Source organism: Oncorhynchus clarkii, chromosome 26 (assembly GCF_045791955.1).
Source record: "Oncorhynchus clarkii lewisi isolate Uvic-CL-2024 chromosome 26, UVic_Ocla_1.0, whole genome shotgun sequence".
NCBI lineage: Eukaryota > Metazoa > Chordata > Actinopteri > Salmoniformes > Salmonidae > Oncorhynchus > Oncorhynchus clarkii.
The window spans coordinates 17,426,721-17,448,396 of record NC_092172.1 but is presented as its reverse complement, the minus strand read 5'-3'; the positions used below and the strand labels follow the sequence as shown (position 1 = coordinate 17,448,396).

Sequence of the window (21,676 nt, the reverse complement as noted above, 5' to 3'; positions counted from 1 at the left end):
CTTGAAAAGCGGGACACAGTCAGAGAGGCTGCCGTGCGGCGGCGACTCCAACCAAACACCCCATCAGGTAAGGCTGTGAAGTCCCCACTGCTCCTGCTGACCAGGCCCTAAGCCCTTTAACTCCTTCTGGACTTTGAAGCTGGCCAGTCCCCCAGCCACCTCCCAGCAGCCCCCCAGCCCATGTCCTCTCACATTGCCAACTCCCCCTAGGAGGCAGCATGTAGGAAAGGCTGCTGATAAACGGCCTGCTTTCATGCTCTGCTCTCCTGTTTGTTCCCCTCGGATTAGAAGCTCTGAATATATGGACGTTGTTTGGTTGATAGATGCTCACCCTGAGCTCTTTACTGACCCCCTGCAGGTACTGACCACAGAGAGCAGAGCTGCTGCACATATGGCGGGGAAATGTGTGGCCTCTCTGCCAGGGTGACAGGGGAGGGTGGGGGAAGCTCATCACACACATACACACACTCTCGTACCTACAGTACCAGTCAAAAGTTTGGACACACCTACTCATTCAAGGGTTTTTCTTTATTTTAATATGTTCTACCTTGTAGAATAATAGAGAAGACATCAAAACTATGAAATAACACATATGGAATCATGTGGTAACCAAAAAAGTGTTAATCAAAATATATTTTATACTTGAGATTATTCAAAGTAGCTACCTTTGCCTTGATGGCAGCTTTGCACACTTTTTGCATTCTCTCAACCAGCTTCATGAGGCAGTCACCTGGAATAAATTTCAATGAACAGGTGTGCCTTGTTAAAAGTTAATTTGAGGAATTTATTTCCTTCTTAATGCGTTTGAGCCAATCAGTTGTGTTGTGACAAGGTAGGGGTGGTATACAGAAGATAGTCCATTTGTTGTTCAACAGGACAATGACCCAACACACCTCCAAGCTGTGTAAGAGCTATTTGACAAAGAAGTAGAGTGATATAGTGCTGCATCAGATGACCTGGCCTCTACAATCACCCAACCTCAACCCAATTGGGATGGTTTGAGATGAGTTGGAATGCAGAGTGAAGGAAAAGCAGCCAACAAGCACTCAGCATATGTGGGAGCTCCTTCAAGACTGTTGGAAAGCATTCCAGGTTAAGCTAGTTGAGATAATGCCAAGAGTGTGCAAAGCTGTCGTCAAGGCAAAGGGTGGCTACTTTGAAAAATGTCAAATATAAAATATATTTTGATTTGTTTAACACTTTTTTGGCTACTATATGATTCCATATGTGTTATTTCATAGTTTTGATGTCTTCACTATTATTCTACAATGTAGAAAATATTTAAAATAAAGAAAAACCCTTGAATGAGTTGGTGTGTCCAAACTTTTGACTGGTACTGTATATTCACAAATAAACGTTTGTTGGAACATATACACACACGTACGCATATTATTTTCAAGGCACACAAATACACACATTCATGTTGTAACAAGAGCCTTTTTTCTGGTGTTTTAAGTAAAGAGGATTGACAGTCCCAAGACACGGGTGCTTTTCAATTCATTATTGTCGAAAAAGCATTTTCCAGCATATAAAATGTAATCTCTGGTCATTAGTAAAGCCCAGGGTGGGTGGGTGTTCATATGCATGTGTGTGTAAGCTTTTCAGTATGTATGTGTACAGGGAATGTGGACATGCATGTTTGCGCTGTGAGGCGCATAGGTTCAGAGGTCCGTATTTCCATACAGAGTGACTCTGGGAGAGATAGATCTGGGCTGGGTTTCAATCTGCTACTGGCACAGCTACCTAGCTGCACAGATGAAGGAGATACAGTGATGCTTTACTGGGATCTGATACCATATGAACACGGTCAGACTAAAGGAGGTGTCATTTAACTTTTACTCTTCTTGATTCATAACCTAATTATCACCTTATAGTATTTTGTACTCATATATTTCACAGCACTATTTTGTAATAGCATGTTAGTTACACATAATATGAGTTCCCATGGCATCGTGCAACCATTGCTAGTCAGTGGTAAACACTAAATCCCACTTTACCTGGATTATGTTAAATCACTATGTGATTAGGAAATCTGCATGATTTAGGAGGACATTTGGTATTTTTGCATTCACTCTTTGTTATTATGTCTCTGAATCAAAGCTTCTGGGGCACATTGCAAATTTCTGAAGCACATACACTGTATACCTGTATTGCAAAGCTGGAAGGGTTTCTTCAACACAATAGACAAAACAGCAAAGACATATTAGCTCTTCAGCTACTGTGAATTAGGTTATTTTCTGCTCTAAATAATCCTGATTGAAAGTAAATGGTGTTTATAGAATTAAGTAAATAAAAAGAAAACATGGCAGACAAAGCGGCGTGCAGGATGCAGGAGAGGATCACTATCAGCCAGGCTCTGCAGAGCTGAGGGCCTTTGTTTGAAAAGTTCAAAGTCATTTTGCTAAATTTAGGTCACCGCAAATGATAAATACACTGCGGCGAGCCATCATTGTGATAGAAAAAGAGAGAAAATGAGAGGGAAAGATAAGTAACCTAGCACACCTGATTTTAAGCTTTCTTATGTCTTTAAGGGTGACATTTTTATTGTATTTGTGTGAGTGTGTGGAAAATAAAAGACTTCTAAGCATTAGGAGAGACAATATCCATCTTTGTGGAGCTAATTAAGGACGTGATCTGAAATGTATTTTGTGAGCAGCCCGTTGCATTGCGGGGCCTGAAGGGTCAGCTGGTTCACAATAGGACAAAGATAATGCAGCAGGAGTCAGAGGCGGAGAAGGCTCCAGTCAGGGGGGATCACTCCCCCCCTCGCCCCCGTCCACCACCCCTCCTCCCTGGCCTGTGGGCTGCTGATGGAGCTGTGCTCCTTGCCCAGGGCTCCTAGCTCCCACCACACCAGGCCCTGCTCTGTTCTGCATGTGGGCTGCTGCTCCACACTGCTCTGCAGTCAGGGTCGCTCCCTTTGTGCCGGCCCTCTTTGGCCTCGCGGTAAAAAAAAGACATGCATGATTTCATACATGAAAGATATATGTAATTGGACAGCAGGGCCTATACAACACATTTACAATTCTAAACAGAATATGTTAAAACCAATTCCCCTCTATCTCCGTCGCTCCTATTTTTTCCGGAAATGTATTTGCACATATCATAAAACACAAAACACAAAACACACAAAAAACAACACAACACAGATTATCACACTTTTATTTGCATGCTTGATATTACATGTGGATGTTGAAAGAGAACAGAGAGAGTTCATCTATCTGTATGTTCCAGTTGATCCCAGCATGGTTCAGACTGCTGTGTTCTGTGTAGTTTTAGTAGAGAACACGATGGTCACTTTCTCACTATTATATCAAGAGCCGAACCTGATAGTATTATTACATTTCAGGACACAGAATTAAACCATTTAAATAGTAGACATGTAAGTTCAAGTTTTTAAGTCACTTTCAAGACAGGCCAGTAATCATCCTGTGGTCATTGGAGTTAAACAAATGCACATGTTTCATCCTCTAAGCAATGAGGGGAATGTCACAAAGCTGCCTGTCAGTTGACCACAGGGAGGAGATTACCTTTTACATTATTTTGTGTTGTTTGTGTGTGTATTTTTACTGTATAGATATGCATCAAAATAATGTGGATTTAGTCACATTAAAATGAAACTAATAAATCAGGCAGGTCACATACAGACACCAGATTCAGGCCGATGCCTTAAGCACCCTTTCAAATCCTGACTGAATAAACTGTAGAAATGTTGATTTACCTAGAGGGTCCTATGTGACTCAGCTGGTAGAGCATGGCGCTTGCATTGCCAGAGTTGTGGGTTTGAATCCCACAGGGGACCAGTATGGAAAAAGTATGAACATGTATCCACACACTACTACTGTAAGTTGCTCTGGATAAGAGTGTCTGCTAAATGACTAAAATGTACATGTTAGGTGTGTGTTGTCCCTGGTATGGTCTGAACCCACCCCTCCTATAGTGTTAATGTAGTGCCAAGGTAAACACCTCTGTCTTTAATTGTGTTAACAAGCTCACACCTAGCCAGGGAATGGCCTCACTAATCACCTGCTTTTATTGGCCTAGGAGCCCCAAATGCCAGCTAGGCACCGCCTCTCTAGGGCCACAGGCAGCACGCTAACAAGGGGCGCTCAGCGTTCAGCCCCCCCCCCCCCCCCCCCCCCCCTCTCCAAATACAGGTGGGATCACCTGCCATGGAGCTGAGGTCGAGGGGGCAGAGGAGCTGGCGGAGGTTAAGCGTCCCATAATTCAGAGATAGTCACTGTGGTCACCTGCAATTACTCCCAGTCCACATGGCTCCATTGCTCAGGCTATGACTAACAGAGTTTGTTTCAGTTGTTTCCCCATTGGTTCATACAGATCAAGGCCTGTGTGTGTGTGTGTGTGTGTGTGTGTGTGTGTGTGTGTGTGTGTGTGTGTGTGTGTGTGTGTGTGTGTGTGTGTGTGTGTGTGTGTGTGTGTGTGTGTGTGTGTGTGTGTGTGTGTGTGTGTGTGTGTGTGTGTGTGTGTGTTTTGTGTAGTGCATGCCAATGTCAATTGTACAGTAAGCTCAGATTGAATGATCATTCCACATTCCTTAAATGCTATTCTTTCACTTACCACACGTTTTTTTTACAATGAAAATAAGCATTTTTATTTTCAATTAACAATTGAAGATGCATGTGGCCTCATTGAATATTTAGTTTTATCTTTATATATGTGAACAAGAAGCAATTTAAATAAGAAGCTATGATATGTCAGGCAGGGGAAACAAACAAAAAAAAACAGGATAAGATTCAAATGTTTCACTAATTTACAAATCATTGGCTTAATCAGCATAATTATTAGTATCATCATCATCATTATCAACATCATCATCAATGTCGTCATTTGCATTAAGACCATCATCATTATCTTCACCCTAGTCCTTCTGATTTAAATTAGATGAACTTTAATTTGATGAGCTCTAACTTAATAAGGAAATCAAAGGTTATTCGCAACGTGTGCCCTTTGATGCACCTGACTCAATCGTCATTGCATGTGTTCCTATTAGGGCGTTGTTACCATGCATAATAACTATTACCTGGAATGCAGTAGGTATACCTGTAGGTTACACACTTGGGGATTTAGAATTGAAATCGATGGCTGTCAAATTATGATAGCCTATTGAAATTGTTAGTTTGTTCACATTCAAGGACAAATGTTGATGCTCAATAATCAGTAGGCTATAAGAGTTAGAAGATGAGTTGTAATAGTTATACATGCGATTCCTTTTTCTACCTTGATATTATGACATCAGAAGAGAATGAAAACATATACTTTGTTCAATATAATTAGTAAACAAGCCTTCATTTCCATATTGAATGTTTATCAAGATTTTTTTTAAATTTCAGTTGAAGTATTTGTGGTTATTTTGTTGGTATTTCGGTTGTAGAAAAGGCATGATTTCCTGACGGCAAATTCAAGAAAGCGTTCATGCATGATTTCATGACCATAGCTTGGCACATAAGCCAGCCATATATGTCAGCTGAAAGAGAAGCGTCCAGAGGCACAGGATTTAGATGGTGACCCTTGGCGATATCCTAGATCTCGGATGCCCTTCTGTGTCCGCTTCCACCTGTCATCTCTCATCGTGTGCAATTTGGGGGCTTTCCCCGGTAGCATCTCGGAGAAAATGACTCTCCTTATAGGCCTAGAATGTGTTAGCGCAAAGCCAAACCAGGCACAACATTCTGCGTCGATGTAATGTTTCCTTTTAGGTTGATAATTTAAGGGTGGACATGCGTTATTCTATTCTGCAGCAGTTATATTCCCTCTCATTCACAGTGCAGTATAGTGGTCATATGGCTCTGATTTGGGAGCCCTCTGCCCTGGTCTTTGGAGACGCCCGGTTCTCTCCCCTCTCCTCTCTAGAGCGCGTAAAGCTCATGTTGTCATGGCTCTGATTTGGGAGCCCTCTGCCCTGGTCTTTGGAGACGCCCGGTTCTCTCCCCTCTCCTTTCTAGAGCGCGTAAAGCTCATGTTGTCATGGCTCTGATTTGGGAGCCCTCTGCCCTGGTCTTTGGAGACGCCCGGTTCTCTCCCCTCTCCTCTCTAGAGCGCGTAAAGCTCATGTTGTCATGGCTCTGTCTGTCACCATGAGCACTTGACAGCAGCTCTCAGGATTTGTCCATTATTCGATATGTCCCCGTAGACCTGAAATGTATGCGCTAGGCCTGTTTTAGCCGACGCGTAACCGGAACTATGGAGCTGTGCATAAGGCCTGTGAATTATACCATCACTGTAATCTTGGTTGTACTCTGCGCATTTATACAATTATTGACTTGATTTTGTATCATTGGCCAACTTTGTATATTGACACTGTAATGCAACTAAGAAAATCAAATTGTTGTTAGAGCGTTCATTTGATTTTGATTGAAAGTCCGTAATGTTTAACTGTGCGCCGGTCTCTTGGTTGAATTGGTTTATCTCACCAGTGTATTCATCACAGTGTCTATGGAAACGAATTGGTTTAAAATGTCGTTTTTGAAAATAATGTTCTTACCTGAAGAGAGATGAAATGGTTGAAGCACAGACAGACAGTGATAAGGGATGATGAGGCTGCTTGGATGGACCGAGGCTTGCTCCAGGCAGGTTGAAATACATTTGTATCTTGTTTTTGCACGGGTGATGGGGAGACATCTGTACTACTTTACTGCACAGAGACGAATATTGTCCCCTTGCATCACTTATAGTTTCTCAACACATTATTTTGACGTTGGAACAGAGGATTGTGTGCGTGTACAGACAAAACAACATGCAGAATAGAACCAACTTTAATAATAAACTAAGGAAATCAAGCTGATGTTTCATATTTTAATGGACATTACTAGTTGATTACAAAAAAACAGGGTTATACGGTGGTAGCAAACCTACCCGGTAAGGAGGCACTGGCACGCGCGTCTGCATTTTGCATAGGCCTACAGTATTTACATAAGCAAACCCCGTTGCTGACCTTCGTTTTCTGAAATGCACATTTCTAAAATCGACATTTGCAAAAAAACATGTAGCTTCCTATATCCACTCACCAACAACGAATACAACATTTGATTTAAAATAATAATGTACATTCTGAAGAGGTATAGTGAGTTGGTAGCAGGAGGATGGACACAAGTAATCAAATCCAATTTTATTGATCACATACACATTTAGCAGATGTTATTGCGGGTGTAGCGAAATGCTTGTGTTCCAAGCTCCAACAGTGCAATGCAGTAGTATTTAAGAATAGAGCCAGATTAATGAATATTCCTTATTTTTAATGTGAATGAGACAGAGTGACCAGATGGACGGTAGTCATATTTACCCTCCAACGTCACTATCTCTAAATCATGGTTATCACAAGGTCGTCCTGCTCCCAGTTCAGTTAGCATCCACACAACCGATGTCAGTGTTGTCCACACTTTCTGACGTTTATTGTTTTCATTTACTTTGACAAAACGTAATACTAGAGACAAAAATATATATTTGTAATTGCGTTTAATTTTCGTTTACACAATACATTAATGTAACAGACAAAAACAATTACAAATGCATAGAATGGATGTTTTTGAGATCGAAATCGTCTCGTTTGTATATGTGGTGAATATTACAATCCTTCATTTCAATCAAACCATGAAGTGTTTTTCTCTGCAAAAAATTAACGATTTGAATTGCAATTTCGAATGATTAATCAGCAATGGAAATGAGAGTGGAGTATGCACATAATACACAAACAAACAGGTTTCGCTACTTTTCAAACAAATTAAGTTCTAATTAAGTAATCAAATGTAGAGTTTTGTAATTAATATGTTATAAACATATATTAGGCTGGTACTTGTCCACCCTATCTAAGTAGCGCAGTTTGGGAATTAATATTTATTTAGAAACAGTAAAATTACACAGGCCTATATGCACACATGTAAAAATAAAATGCTCACATGGGTGGACAGAAAATGAACAACAATAGGTCAAGGTTGGTCGCCGGATGTTGTTCATATTTTATACTTTTTTCCTTTCTATGCCCTGCATAGATCAAAGAAAAACACTGTTCTCAATTTTTTTTTGTCCAAACACAGTTACGATACAATAAATAGATGAAGTGGGTTTGCTATAAGATGATTTAGAACAGGACGCTTTTTGATACAAAACGGAACGCAGGGGCATGCAAAATATCATGCAAAAGATGCATTTTGTGTATCTTAAATGTATATGCTGCGTGTGACGAAGAGAATAGTCTTTGGAGAGAAGAAGAGGGGATTGTGAACTAACGGATGAAATATTCATCATGCATCACAGTTTAGCAAACATCAGGCTACGGCAGATCTTCTTACTCCAGCGTTAACAGTTCAATGCAAAATAACCTCTAGGCCTACTTAAAACGCTTCCGTAAAGATTCGGTCGCTGTAGTGCATTCATAAGGAACACATGTTTAAATAATGACTAAATTGTAATATATTCATCTTCACTTGAGTGTAAGACACCCCTATACATAGGGGATAGGGGAACCCTTCACTCTAATCTTTAAAAATACATCATTCTAACATATGTATAAGGTCCCGAATGAGGTCCTATTATGATATAACCTAAAATAAAATTATAATTATATTAATTAATATTCATATTTTATTAACATTGGATGGCATGGCATCACTAACTAGCACATAAAATGTAATCACATTGAGTTCACTAGTTAAATATTAGCCTAAAGAAGTAGATATACACTATAAAACTGCTGTAAGGCAAGACTATAGCCTCTTTTGATATGATGGGTTGAACATCTATATCTCTATTCACCGATTAATTTATTTTTTCACAAAAATATTTTTGCCCACCACTGAATACTCGTATGGAAATACACTGCAGAGATGGCTTTAGATACAGTAAACACTGATGAATGAGCTATATTGTTTATTTAAACTAACACCTCTAGAGTAGCCTGTATGGGTCTTGTTCTTTGCACATCTCCTTTGGGCGGTGGACTGTATCTGGTGATTTGCATGTTGCCCATATGTAAATTGCTAAAGACACTATCGCAGTCTGATAGCATGGGCTGGCGCGGTGGCGCACAGGTGGGCACCGGGGATGATTATCTTTCTGAGAGGCACATGACTCTGGTGAGGCAGGTTCATGTGCTCCTTGATCCCCGTGGTCAGAGTGAACATAAGAGGGCGCTCCCATTGCACCTGGTAGCATGCAATGCCCCATCCATCCCAGGCGCAGCAGGGCCGGACAAAAGCACGTTGCTGCTTACTGACTAAACCCTTGAAGAATAGTCCGTTTGTTTTAGAAGGAACATATGCAACAGCATTTAACTTTGCCTCTCCACATTTTCAAATGCACATTTATACAAAGGTGACATTTTTCCTTTGACAATTGATCTGTTAATCATACTCGTTTATTCCAGCATGTTTGTTTATTCCAGCATGTTAGTGTCATTCAGTGGTGAGGTGAAAATAATGTTATAAGATGAACGTTTTCTTGGAAAACTGTTTAAGTGTTGCGGAATGTGCTATGCCCTCTTCTCTTCTATTTACCTAAATATTGGAAACCTGGACTTGCGTGCCTCATATGTTAATATAATAGCCCAAATCCCCAAATCCTCCGGACTAAAATGTTCATTATCCCTTTATAAAGTTACAGAGCTATTCCAGACAGCAGCTTTTATCTGTAAACGCTTTCACCCCGCTCTCATTTCCTCTGTGCTCCCTTTTGTGCTTTGTTATCCTGGGATGGCACGCGCGGTGCATGAGGTTAAGATAAAGTAACACACACACACACACATACAGTAGGCCTACCCATGCATATTCTGAAATAGAAATTAATACAATCACTTAACGTCAGTAAATGTAGAATAGCAACATATTATTCCAAACTATAACCATGTTACACAATATTAAGGGTCCATACATTAGTGTTTAAATATATTGTTTTGTTTCCTGCAGCTCTGTGATGGTCAAGTATTTTAATGCGACCCAAATAATGGAGTGAGCATTCCACGGGCTGTCATACAGGTTGTGGTGAATTTGCTAAACCATTCACCGATGTAGGCCTATTGAGGTTAGCACGTGGACAGTTATCGTAATTCACCTAACACAAAGGCTCGTGAGCCTGTCACATTTTTTTCGGGACTCGTACTAATTGGTCTGTATATTCAGAAACGTGAGTTATCCTAACGAGTCAGATCTATACGGTATTAATGCTTGTTAGTTAAACATAAACTGTAAACTAAGATTGTCATTGTTCGGCTTGCTAGAGCGATAGACTGGCTCTGATAGGCTATGTCTCTCACCAGCCCCAATCACACAAGGCTCTTTATTAGCTCACTGGCTCTCGAACTCCTCTCGCACTCTATTTTCTACCCATTCATTTTTACAATCTCCCTTTCCCGAGAGAGTAGACACATCGCAAATCCTTTCAGTCTGCCTCTCACACAGCTAAATCAGCATCTCAGTTTGGCACACTTGGTCATTATGGTTTTGGTACAGGTAACATGCAAAGTAGGCCTCCGTGCTAAGATTCTGTATCGATACATTCCGATTGGTCTATCAAATATGTGGCCTCAAATATGCTTTTATATGGGTGCAAAATCTTGTAACATTGCAAATATTGGCTTAGGCACACGCATGCATGCACGCACGCACACACATACACACACACACACAGAGGCACACACACACACACACACACACGCTATTGTTTGCATCAGGCGTTTTCTCTTTTTGGTCCTAATAGTCAAGCAGTGCTCAGCTGTGGAGTACAAAGTAAGGATTTTTCCCAAATAAGTAGATGGCTCTGAGATCTGACATACCTGCACGAGCTCACATTGAACATGAGGCTCCCCATTTTGATTGTCATCCCTAAGGTTCACCGTACTTCAGAGCAAGACAAATTAAGATTTTAATAGGCATGCAACATGAGCATTCAGACTAAAACATCGATTTTTATTTTTATTTTTGACATGCCTTATTTGAATCTAAATAGTATTGTGTGTTCATTATAAAATAACTTACATGTGTGTGGCCGTTTAAGTAGGCTATATGTTAGCTTAATATCATGAAGAAAAATATAGACGCTAAAATATAGACATTACCTTCTCATTTAAGATTACTCTTAGTTAAGGTTACATTTAAGTGCGTTTATTCTCGTATAAAATCATCGAAGTAGCCTAAAACTAGAATTACAGCTGCGTTTGGAATCTCAGAAATTACGTCAAGGAGAAAAATAAGATAGGCCTATGTGTTTTGTACAATCTACATATTATATCAATTTAAACGTGCACTTCGTCATCAAAAAATAGACTGACTCAGATTCATGTTACACCAATAAACATTATGTAGCCTAATCAATGAAATTAAGCGGGTTAGTTTTATTTGTGCGGATCAGGGCGGCTTGGAGCTGTTAAAACAGAACAGAAAGTGTGCATACTGAAAGTGAGGGATTGTAAATTTCTTTAAAGAGAATCAACAATAGAATTATCATGACAAAAGGCAATGGGACAAGCTCAAAGGTTGATTTCTAGAATACAATATTTCCACGTGGGGGAATCCAAACGTGGTAAGTGACCATCTCTATAAGAGGCGAAATGTTTTAGGGGGAAAGTGAAGGGGAAAAAGGCAAACCTGTGGATAACCTCACCGATCTATACTACAGTTGTTAGTATTGATCAACTGTCACCTCTTTGAACGCAGTCGTTTGGAAGTTTCTCCATTTATCAGGAATAATTTCTAAATGCACAGATATGACTTGAGTAATGCCAATTATGCTTGTTTTCAGATAACTGTTTGATTGAAACCATACACTCATAGTTAAACATTTAACCACTATAAGAAAGTCATTCACAAAAACCACTTGGAAGTGAAATATCAAGCGCAGTGAGATGATTAGATAAATTGTTATAATTTGTAATAACAGGTGAAAATCAGTATGCCTACAAAGTATAGGATTAGGACACTTAGGAAATGTTATTGATTATGACTGAATTCAATCCAATATATTCTACCTGTATTGACCTGCATAGGAATATTAGATATGAGAATCATGCAATGCAAAATCCCTCAATGCATTTCTTACTGTCAGTAGCCTCTGCTGCTTGAGTGTTTGTTGTATACATCTTCTATACATAGGCCTACTCAAACACATATAAACATCATAAAATGCAGAATTCAGTGCGTTAGCTTCGTGGCCAATATCACACACAGAGGCTAGCTACTCAAAACTAGTGGACTGGACGTGGGCCATATCCATACCATATACACACACAGGAAGTTGGAGTCTATGCTTTTCACAACTTCAATTTAAATTCTGTAACTATTTTAAATACATCGCCGATATGCTGTCGAGGTAATGTAACATGTCTCCAAATTGATTTAGTTTTGTATTACAATGGTGTTTTCAAGTGTTATTGTAAACTATTGTTTTACACTGACAGTAGACTTTATAGTATCCAATCCCCTCAGGTCTCTCATCTCCCTATCTCACTCTCACTACTACCCTGGTCTCTCATCTCACTATCTCCCTCTCACTACTATCCTGGGACAAAGCATATTTAATCGAGACAAATCCCCGTTTTTCATTGAAGGATTCCACATTCTCACGAAACGGAGTTATGTTTGTATCCAGAAGTCGGTTATTACACATGCATGAAACTACAGTTACAGAACGTATCGGTCTGACTCACAGTGAGGCTAAGGCAGACTTATCAGGTGCATCTTAGCTCAAATGATATACGTGTAGACATATACAAGTAGTGATTCCTACACTTGATAGTGTGGAATAAGCCTTTTTAAACTTTGCACATCATTAGAAGTAGTGTTATAAGCTTTTGCATCTCTAAGGCATTCAAAGAGAGCCATTGCGTCTCGTTTTGTGCTTAAAATGCACGGATCATGTTTAAATAGCGTATTACGTTTGCAAATATGTAAATAAATGGTTAATTAGTATTGTCATAGGTGTTATTCAGTCGCTTACAATGTGCATTCTTGTTTAAGTGGCATGCTGTCTCATCCCACACGTTAGACATGTATCATCATGAGACTAGGCATTCATTTACAAAACTAAATGAAATAACAAGCTATTTAGTTGTCTATAGCAAATATGTGCATATATTGTCAAAGTTTCCTTATGCATAATGCTTCATTTCTTGGTTGCTTGTTTTCCCGTACTGTCCAACTGTAGCCTATCATAAAAATATTGACTCGTGTCTATAAGTTGTATAAATACATTTAAAAAGTATCTCAAACTCCAGCAGTCAGCACTGCTGTCTCAGATTGCATCTAGTCTCACTACTAACACAAGTGACAATATAGGAAAATGTAATAAATGAATATAGGCCTTTACTGTGTTTTAATATAAATATGTTAATAATAAGAAATATAAATGCGATATAGCCTAAAGTTAAAAAAACTAAAAAGAACGGACAAAATGCAGCGAAGCGCGGGTTATTGCGTGGTTTGCTGCGGCTGTGGCGTCTATTCCAGTATTAACTTTCACTGTCTTCCTTCTAATCAAACTCTTACTTTCCGCTGTACTTAATTCCATATTTTCAATTCCTGATCATTACTTTCCTCTTTTCTTCTTCCATCTATCCATCCATCCCTCCCTCCCTCCTCTTTCTCCCTCCCTCCCTCTCTCTCTCCCTAGCTCTCTCCTTTGCTGAATCTTATTGATCCAGAAGGTGGCTAATTAGCCCTTCCCGTCGTGCCTGTGTAATGAAGCACATGCGCACTGAATTAATCACAGCCATTTTTTGCAGGAAACTAATTAGCAGGAATAAAGATCCAAAGAGTTTTTTTCTTTTCAATCATCAGATCTCACTTTCACCTCTTCCTCGCTCCCTCTAACACAAGACTCATCGCCTGCTTTGCATCCAAATTATTTTTATATTGCCCTATTCAACTAATACTTCGTTTTTTTACACTCCGCAACAACAATGATCTTTCTTTTGCCATCCTAAACGCAAACTGACCAAAAGGGACTGCCTTGATGGGATCTTTAGCCGAATCGTCTCAATACTGGATTAAAAAGCAAGGATCACAAAGCGGCAGCGAAAAATTGTAAGTTACAACTTTGCCGTTTCTCTCTTTTCCTCTCTCGATGTTTCTACGATTCGATTCTTTTTACTTTTAGTAGTGGGCTAACCGAAGGTTTCTCCTATTATCCAGATACGCACCGATCTTCACTATTCTCACATTCTGAGAAATGACAGGCGATCACAAGTTATATTCATGCAAGTAGTTTTGTTTATTCTCGGTTTTATTCGTATCATTACCTGTGTTTACATCTGCGTTCGTCCTTGTTCTCCTCATGACTGGAAGAAAAGAAATGGTCAAGACAGCGATTCCTCTCCAAGAAGTAGACCACAAAAAACATGGATTTAAAAACACATTTGTGCTTTTCGATGGAATCAGGAAAGATAGAGAAGTGTTATTGGTGTCAAGAAACACATTTTGAGGACGATAACGATGTGAAAGGGTTACATTCAGCCTACGGAGTGTAGCGGGAGCTGCACATGAGCGTAGCCAGGAAAGGAGCACATTAGTCCAGCTTGTGGGTCCGTGTATGTCCCGCGAAAGAGAAACACCGTCCGCATTCTTATTTTGACAGATATACCACTTGATCGGTCCGCTGTTTTCAGCACCATCACGGGTTGATAAAATCCTTTATATTAAGCAACATTATCACTTTCCGATTCGTTTCTTACATGTGTATTTCCCTCCGCCCCGCTTTACATCTCAGTTCCTCTACTTTTCTCTCCCCCCACTTTGTCCATCATTTTCTTTTATTTTTCATTCCTGTTTGCTTCTTTGAAGCGATGTTAAAGTCGATTCTTGCTGATTCCCTGACGGAGTCACATGCAAATCGATCGGTAGGCCTATGTGTGTGTGTGTGTTTTGTAAGTCTAGTGTGTTTCATGACAAGAGCGGATCAGTAAGACCTCGGGTACGGGAGAGCCCATAGCCGAAGCAGAGAGTTGAGCTGCGGGTTGCATGGAGAGAATAGAATGCTGATGCGAGCAGAGAAAGGGATTTACAGAATAGGTTGGCTGTCCGACGAGACAGATGACAGCTCGTATGGATTTTTATGGAATAAGTAAGAGCAATAATGTAACATTTCCTTCCCACTGGCTATAGCTTACCTTCATAACAAATAACAAACATTATACTAGATAGGCCTACAAAAAGTAAACATTATAAATGAAAACTCAAAAGCTATTGTATAACGTTATTCTATCACCTAACATGCTTCCCTGCGTAATAATAACAACCTTATTACTGATTTCTAAAGGAAACCTAACGATTTCTTTCCTAAAACAACCAGACACGAAACTAAAACAACTTTGGATGCATTACTGTCAGGAGAAATATATTAATCATACACGACGGATTGTTTGGAAAAAAATATTACTTGAACATTTTACAAGAAAGATCTAAACATAGGCCAGATTTGAATTGATAAGCAATAGATCGACTAGTAACACGACGCTGGGACCGTTTAGGTTTGAGTGAGAATATAACTAGTCCTTCCAGGATACGGACGGATAGACAGTAAAAAGCGGAAATGCTATTGACCTCCCGACGTTTAAGACCCAGAATGCAGCGCCAAGATGCCCAAAAAGTACATAAAACATAGAACACATGGACGAAATGGAGGACTCTCGAAGAAAGAGTGAAAGAATGAGCCAGCCCGACGAGTTTTCGCGACAGAGGGATGGAAAAGAAAAGCGTTTTGCAAGCTAAGGCAAGGCAGGGATGTGCTGGTTTGGGGGAGAAAGAGGGGGAGGTTGAAAGGCTGGGGGTCAGACGGCAAGAAACAGGGGAGCAGGGGTCACCGAGTGAGTGCAAGAGAGATAAGAAGGAAAAACCCTACACAAACAACGAGGGAAGGCAGTGGGAGAGTGAGACTGGGGGAAAGGAGAGGGGTGGGGGGGGGGGGGGGGTATGTTGAGGGGTCACACGAAGCATAACACTGAGATTGTGGGGGTCAGCAAGTGCAAGATAAAAAAAAGCATGCGTCTAGTTTGGTAAACAGGAGAGAAACACTATACAAATGTTTCTATGGGTTTCTAGTAGGATGAAGAAAAGTATTATAATGGGGTTTGGAGACTCAGACAGAGAGTAGGGACAGAAAGACAGAAAGAGAAGGAGAGGAAGCGAGGGAGGGGGTAGGAGGAGAGGGATAGAAGGGGTCAGATAGCCATGGGCCATGGAGAAGAAATCAGGGAAGAGTGCAGGAAAACAGATCCTAACACCTTTCAGACTTGCCCCAACTAGAGGGACCAGTAGCTCCCGCATAGATAACTCAGACCAGCAGTATGTCCAGGACTCAGAGGATACTAGTGGGAGAGAGGGAAAACAAATATTCTAGCAGGCGCAGTGGAGACATTTTTATTTTATTTTTTACCTCAAGAGAAAATATAATACCTCTTTATTTTTTGCTTATATTATTATTTATGTATTTCAGGGGGGGATACTTGGAGCAGTAGATTTTGGGCCTGTAAGTCTGTTTTCCTGTATCTCTGCTCCGTAGACGTAGGTTGGGCAATAACTACAGGCGTGACATAGGAAAGGAAATATAGCATAGTACATGTGCTGTGCCAGGACTCCCTCTCTTCTCGCCATCTCTCTTTCCCTCGCCCATCTCCCTCCTCTCTCGATCTCTCTGTCCTCCTCCTTTACAAAACAAATAGCAACGCTACTCGGTGTCATCTCACTTGCTCTTAGAAGACTCCTGGATTTGATATCAAAACCTTTGGTAGAAACATTTGAAAAGCAACTACAATATGTGTACTACAGATTAGGAGGATTTTGATGCGTTTTGATATTTTTGAAAAGTAATTATCCAATGTATAATATTTATTTCAGCTGCATTTACCAGCTCAGGTATGGTTTAATGGGGGTTTAAGATGGTTCTTGATTTCCTTGTGTTGTACTCTGTTAGAATCACATAGCAGACATTATGGTTAGGTGTAGTATGTGCATTTGGTAAACCACTGTATCTGTCTGACCATGCTGTGTATTCTGCTTAATAAGGGGACCGTGGGTTGGGTAGATGTCACAAGGAACTATGTTTTTAGCATAGATAGCTACAGCACACTGAAAATCATTGTAAATACTCAACTTTGATTTCCAATTCATTAGTAATGACCAGGGTTGTGTTTTTGTAAAGAATTAAGTTCCGTTAATCCTTGACAGACGGAAGGAGGGGGACTTAAAGCATGATCCTCAATTTGCATATATATTTTTATGACATTTATTTACAAGGACTTTATTGCATTTTATCTCAAGACTATATTTTGTTTTAAGGTCTTTCATTGTGAGTCACACAGTTTATTTATATTGACATAGAACAATATTTATTTTATAGATATATTTACATAAAAATATATTTGGTGTACATTTTTACACTTGCAATTTGTCTTTACCCATAGTTAAATGTTGTACTTTACTATTCACTATCACCATGTAAAGTTAGATAATGGTGTTAACCCATAGGATACACATAATAGGACAGAACGTGTAGCCTGCAGTATATGAATGCCAGCACATCTGGCAGAATGTTCTATTACTCTATGTGTAGGATAGGGTATGTATTCTGCCGGGGAGCATGATGTGGACATTTAACTGATGCTGTTGATAAAATGTGAAATGTTCCATAATTGTAATTATCATCATTATTAGTGTGATGTTTATTATCAACATTATTACTGTTATTACAAGTAGTAATATACTAGGAGTAAGGACATTCATATCACAGTTATGTTCTTCTTTATCGTGATCTTTGTTTATAATATCATAAGCAGTGAATAGTCAGTAGTCTGGTGACGTTAGGTATTTGATTGAGGTTCCTGTTTCAGTGATAGTCTGTAGGTGACGCCCTATTCGTCTATCCTGTGATACTACCTGTGTTATCTCCCTATGTCCGGTTCCATGAGCATATTTGATTACTGGTGTGTCTGAGACTGAGTGTGCAGGTCCTATTTGGGTATGTGATTGGAGGGGAACGGAAATAGGGGGTTTAGTAGTGATGAAATAAAGAGCTGAGTGGTGCCTTGGTTACAGGGTAACGTGAGGCAGAGAGACAGTTACCCTGGTCATCTACTGCCCCCTTCCTCCTCCCTCTCTCTCTTTCTCTCATTCCCTCCCTCTCTCCCTTGCTCTTGGGGGCTGGCAGCACCCCTAGGGAAGCTCTTTGCCATGTCCCTAGTCAGAGAGAGCCCTCTTTGGGCCAGCGCCAGGCCGCTAAGGGGCAGCCAACGCATGGACTATCACAATATATTCACCAACCGTTGGTCACGTTGCCTAATCAAATCCAAAAAGGCTTATTTTTTCCTCCCCAAAATATATATTTTTTTACCAGCGATGATGCCTAATACATTGATATTGAAATAATTTACATCACTAATGATTTATTATTAATTATAGCAATTAACTATTATTATTATTATTAATAATAATATTTTTTGTATTATTATTACATTAATTTAAACCAGTTAATTATTTTAGATTATTTTTGTTTATTTATCACAATCTTAGATTTTGTTTTGTGATTGTACTTATGAGAAATTACTTTTACACTTGGTTGAACTGCTGTAAGGGTGAGGATAGTATAAATATGAATATGTTTGTGTAGATTAGTTTTCCATTGACAGCACTGGAGAGAGAAAGAGGCGTCTCCCCCCTCCATTTGCTGTAGGGCTGTGTGTAAATGAGTTTAGCAGGAGCAGTGGCTCAGATTACAGATTACGGTTTTGAATATGCAAGCTTGTACAGCCAGGACCTGTTCTTCCAGTTGTCCCGTAGCCCAGGCCAGTGGCATACGTGTCAGCCGTGTCATTAAGGAGGGGACTGAGGGTGGGACATGGGGTGGGGGCCAGGAGATGACAGTGATTCTTAGGTGTGTGTGTGCGTGTGTGTGTGTGTGTGTGTGTGTGTGTGTGTGTGTGTGTGTGTGTGTGTGTGTGTGCGTGCTCTACCTGGTTTCTGCTCCCAGCAGCCCTGAAACGCCACGAGATCTCCTCTATGCCAGCAGCGAACCGATTTTCAGTCCATTTCCCTCCCTGTTCCCTGTCCTCTTTTTGAGCTCTTGTTCTTGCTGTCGTTCTTTTATCTTCTTGAAGTGAAGTTTGGCAGGAATTTCTGAGCTTTGCTGTTTCACAATATGTTATTGTGTTAACATTCTGTAAATCATTGTGGGGTAGATTTACACCTGGGAAGGTGTGTGTACTGTATGTGTGTGTCTGCTCTCTTTTTCTGTCGTTATTCCTTTTTAGGTGGAGGTGTGCAATGTCATGTCGTCAATTTGAGAGAATTTCAGAGTAATCCTTATAAAATCCGACGACCCCCTTGTGAATATTACTGCTGTCTGTGTATATACACCACATGAGCTGTTGGGTATTATCGCTGACATATCTTCAAAATACAAAACAAAGCAGACATGTTTTGTTTGGTAATATGTCTGAACTTGAGAAAGAGAACAAGAGGAACCAAAAAACCCACACCTCACCTGATTAATGTGCTAGAGAGAGAAGAGGGTTAGATACGGATTTATAGGTAAGAATTCCTATACGCTATTTCACTATATTTTCCATGTTTAAGCAGCTATAGATGGCCTTCCACGTTGGCCACCCGGCCTCGTTGTCATTTATATAGCACTACGTAAAAATACTGGCTGGTACGCGCGGATTGAGAGTTACACCTGGTGCTCCTATTAGAATGCATTACGCTACACTCAGATTTGCATCCAAATGCAAACATGGTTATTGAGAGCGATTTATACTTTTCTGAAAACAAATACAGATGTTTTATGCCGTACACGTGTGGAAGTATGTGTGTGTATGTTTTAAAATGAGACACTCTTCTCAATCAGCATAATTAGCAATCTAATCATTAGAAAATACCGTTGCTATTGTACACTCTAACGTTAATGTTAGGGATATGATTTGTAGAAATCATTTCTGATTATTACATTTTTATTACAAAAACACACACTGACAAACAGAAGCACTGGTAGCTCCTGTCATTTCCCCTATCAGTGTGTAGTATATGTGTGATGGTTGTAAAGCAGTGTTAAGGCATGCTGCTAGGATGTTGTATTTTGGCAGGGACTGGTCCACGAGTGCTGTGTGATGTGATGCAGACGAGTGCCGGAGAAGTAGTAGCATAGCAGGTTAGCGGCAGCGGAGGCTTGGACAGCAGTAGCATAGCCGGTTAGCGGAGGCGAGAACAGCAGTAGCATAGCAGGTTAGCAGCTAGTGGAGGCTAGGACGGCAGTAGCATAGCCAGTTAGCGGAGGCAAGAACAGCAGTAGCATAGCAAGTTAGCAGCTAGTGGGGGCTAGGACAGCAGTAGCATAGCCGGTTAGCAGCTAGTGGAGGCCAGGACAGCAGTAACATAGTAACTAAGGCCGTGTCTCATATTCAGGACAGCAGCGGCTGGCTGTATCTCCCCGCTGTGCAGGCGGGCTGTGCAGCGTGCGTATGTAGCCTACGTAGCTACGTACCCGGGCGACAGGGAGCACTCCAGGGGCTGCCCAATTGATCTCCGCAGTACCCCCACCCCCACACACCCGGCCAGGCCCAGCCCAGCCCACTCCTCTCCTGGACCCCGGAGACCAGCATTCCACCCTCAACGCTTATCATCACAAAGGACAGAATGCATAAAACATGGTGGACACACAGACAGAGGTCGCCTTTCTCTCCCCACACTGAACCATGGAACAATGCATGGAGCCTTCTGGTCTGTGACTCTGATGACACGCTCACGCTCTTTTCATCCTCCTCTCTTTCTTTGTCGTCTTCTTCCTCTTCCTCTGCGTATACTTGTGCTCAATGCAGTGATGCCTGTCCACATATTGTTGTGTTAGTTACGCCGTGTCTATCAGTAATATGTTATTGTCAGTCCTGGTCAAATGTGTATTATGTAACTGAAACGCTGCTGTTAAAAATTCACGGAGTGAGACTCCCCAGCGAAGAAGTGTGTGTGTGTGTGTGTGTGTGTGTGCTGTGCTGTGTACACCGGGTTCCAGAAAGGCCATGTGTTATGACATTTCATCAATACATATTTTTGGATTAATTGCATAATTCTGTCATATTTTTTTAAGAGACAAGCAACATTAATACAATATAATTTTTTCTAATGTGACTACGCTCATTTGATCATTTTAATATTTCATAACAATATATATATTTTTTTACAGCATATACAAAGGCATAAATACGATTTTCCATCAACTTAAATAAAGAGTATTATAATTATTAATTCATTAATATTATGGTAAATGGTTCCAGTAGGAATATTATTTTTTCTGTCGTTCTGTCAGGTGATCCTGTTCATACGTCCATCCACAGCAGATGTTATTTTGACCTCACTGTTTTATGGCTAGTTAGCTCAAGGATGCAACAGGATTTGCTTTGGCTGCGTGTGTGTGTATTATTAGGTAGTAGTGTGTGTGTGTGTGTGTGTGTGTGTGTGTGTGTGTATGAGCATGCAAGCCTGTCAGCTGCAGCGATGGCCTCTGTTTGTCGGTCAGTGGGCCGGCCAGGGAGGAGTGAGGACACAGAAAGAGCCAGTGACAGTCAGACAGTCCCTCCCTGCCTCCATTACACTGCTCCCTTAGCTCCACATGTCTAACTCACATGACACAATTTGAAGATTCCAGATATATTTGCCTAAAGGTGTTAGTGTATTTGTTCAGGTGGTGTTAT

The 21,676-nt window shown here is 40.5% G+C and overlaps 1 protein-coding gene across 4 annotated transcripts in view; it reads left to right on the top strand.

The window, feature by feature from the left end:
* The first annotated feature begins 13,648 nt into the window (after window positions 1-13,648).
* Window positions 13,649-21,676, top strand: part of LOC139385255 (zinc finger homeobox protein 3-like) — a 181,327-nt gene continuing 173,299 nt past the window's right edge. For all 4 annotated transcript variants that reach the window (XM_071130417.1, XM_071130416.1, XM_071130415.1 and 1 more), the window contains exon 1: window positions 13,649-14,027. The gene's annotated coding sequence lies outside the window, so the exon portion shown is untranslated. The remainder of the gene's footprint in view (window positions 14,028-21,676) is intronic.